Source organism: Microtus ochrogaster, unplaced genomic scaffold (genome assembly GCF_000317375.1).
Source record: "Microtus ochrogaster isolate Prairie Vole_2 unplaced genomic scaffold, MicOch1.0 UNK2, whole genome shotgun sequence".
NCBI lineage: Eukaryota > Metazoa > Chordata > Mammalia > Rodentia > Cricetidae > Microtus > Microtus ochrogaster.
In genome coordinates, this window is record NW_004949100.1 from 111,294 (window position 1) to 114,266 (window position 2,973).

Consider the following 2,973-nt stretch of genomic DNA (forward strand, 5'->3'; position numbering starts at 1 on the left):
AAGATATGTGGTAAAATATTGAGAAAGGACGTCATGGCATGCTTGACAGTTTTTATTCTTCTTCTGAAGGCCATCAGTTCCATAGATCAAGTGGGAATACATTAGTCAGTTAAATGTTGATTATGAAAGACCTTTTAATTAGGATATTTCAAAATCTATTTTTGACAATGGCACCTGTTTTTGATACTGTATGCAATATGATCAGAGTATTTTTAATGAAAATTTAATGGAAATATTCATTGAAAGTCTGAATATTTACTATATGAAAACACTAGATCGGTACTACCCTGCTCCTCGGCCTTGGTGTCACTAATCATGGGTCGCTCCCGCTGGACTGGCGCGCACCGAGCACATTCATGAGCCCGCCAAATGAAGGCCAAGAAGCAACGGCCTGACCTGAATGAGATTCACTACGACTTCATCGATTCTGCCAACCTGAAGACCCATTTCCAATCCAAGGACCACAAAAAGAGGCTGAAGCATCTGAGCATCGAACCCTACAGTCAGGAAGAGGCTGAGAGGGCAGCGGGCATGGGCTCCTATGTACCCCCCCCCCAGCACCTGAGCGTGCCTACAGAAGTGTCCACTGAGATGCCTGAGATGGACACATCCACCTGAGGGGCCTTTGGATGCAGGGCACAGAAACTCCATGGACAGTGAGTGGTTCAGCGGCTAGACTGAGGGGCTGGGGGAGATGATCTCTTCTGGATGTTCTACCCAAAATAAAGGACCCGGACAAGAGAATAAAAAAAGAAAAGAAAACACTAGATCAAAATTTATCTCTATTGCTTGTACTGCTTTTTTTAGAACCTATTCTCTTTGGATGGATACTTTGCTCAGCCTAGATATGGTAGGGAGGGCCTTGGCCTTCCCCAAAACAGTGTGCCTCACCCTCTCTGAGAAGTAGGGTGGTAGGAATGGGAAGACGGAAGGGAGTGGGAAATGGGATTGGTATGTAAAATGAAAAGAAAAATAGCTTAATTTTCTTTTTAAAAAAATAATTTTTTTACAAAATATTAAGTATAAATTATGACCCAAAGTTAATTATTTATACATTTAAATATCCTGAGGTCTTCTAGAGGAATATAAGAATTTGTTTATCAGGATCATTTTTATTTGATAATTTACACATATATCAATATAGACAGGAGGGTTTAGAAAGAGAGTTCAGTTAGTGAAGATTGTGCTTTTAAATTAGAAGACTTCACCTCAAGTGCCATAACCCATATGAAAAAAGGTGACACAGGAGTGTTTGCTTGTAATCCAGATACTAGGGAGATGGAGACAGGGGAATTGCTAGGGCAGCTGGCTATCCATTTCATCCTCCCAGATGAGTTTCAAGCCAGGGAGAGACTCTGACTCCAGAAATAATGGATGACAACAGCCGAGAAATGCCACCTGAATTTCTTCTTTGGTCTCTAAATGTAAGCACACATGTTTTCATCACATAACTTTTCACCATGCATATGAACACACATCCACAAATGAAAAGACTATTCTTTTGTTATTGTTTGTTTGTTTGTTTTCATGGCAAGTTTTCTCTCTGTTGCCCTGACTTTCCTAGAACTCACTTTGTAGACCAGGCTGGCTTTGAATTCAGAGAATAACCTGTGCCTGCCTCGTGAGTGAATGCAAGGATTAAAGGTGTGCACCACCCTGCCAGAATCAAAAGAATGTTCTTGATTGGAACAACAAAAAGATGAACTATCTGTACTAGCATTTAGCATTGTCATTTACGACTTTAATAAATTAAATAGGTAACAGAAGGAACAAAATGATGAAGTATTTCACTTATGGTGCTTAGCAAAGATTATTCAGTTACAGGTGCCATTTATGGCACTGTTGGATGTGCCTTATGATAAGACAGGAGAAACTTTATTCAACTGTTGGATGTGCCTTATGATAAGACAGGAGAAACTTTATTCATATAAGTCACAAGGTTTATTTGTGCAGCTCTGGGTTTCTGGGAACTCACTCTGTGAATTAGGCTTGCCTATAATTCAGAGATCTGCCTGTCTCTGTAGACCTGGCATTAAATGCATGTACTACCACTGCCCAGCTAATGATATAAACTGTTTTTAAGTATTTTATTTATATATTTATTCATTTAATTTTATGAGTACTGGTATTTGGCCTATGTTTATGTCTGTATGCATTAGTGGCTTCCACTGGAACTTGAATTTTAGACATCTGTGAGCTGCCATAATTACTGTAGTTTCATGTGTTCTAGGGTTTGGATGTGAAGATAGAAATGTTAGGTAAAAAGAAAACAGATATGAAGGAAACAGAGAGACATAGGATAGTAATGGTAGGGTGACTCAGTGAATACTGAATTCTGAATGCATCTGCATTTATAATCTATACACTGTTATACCCTAATACAAAATGGGGGAAAGAAGGCAAAAGACTGCTCTAACACAAAGAACAACCAAAACAATTACTTGCTGCAATACTTGAGACATCAAGCCATTATTTCCTTATTAAAGGTGTTTGGTGTTTCATCAAGAATATGCAGTGAACAACCTTAGACCAAGTATCCTGTAGGAAGCTACTCCCTATGTCTAACCTCCTGTTTTAAAAATAACGTAGGAGTATGTTTAAATTTTTTGACTTTTGATCAGGGTGAAGTGAATCCAACTTTATGGGTCATCTTAATTTCTGAAACCCCAAGTAACTACACCCTAGGTCAGGATATTTTGTTTTGTACCCTCACCTCTTGCCAACAACTCTAAAGGAGAAAAGATGAGTTCAAACTAGTAGATCTCAAGTCCACGTGGAACAGGCTCACATCTATGTGCATTCCGATAGAAATTATACTAACAGATGAATGAAAGGGAAAAATTCATCCTTCTATTTCAGACTCCAAGTTACACTGAGAAATCAATCTTACCATGACTTTGACATTCAGAGACGCCCTGCACACATGATAAGCTCCACACCCATGATTTCAAAAGACACAAGGTAAAAAGCAAA

At 38.9% G+C, this 2,973-nt stretch overlaps 1 pseudogene; it reads left to right on the plus strand.

Moving 5' to 3' along the window:
* Positions 1 to 315: 315 nt before the first annotated feature.
* LOC101996268 lies at positions 316 to 618 on the plus strand (annotated as a pseudogene).
* Positions 619 to 2,973: the final 2,355 nt, after the last annotated feature.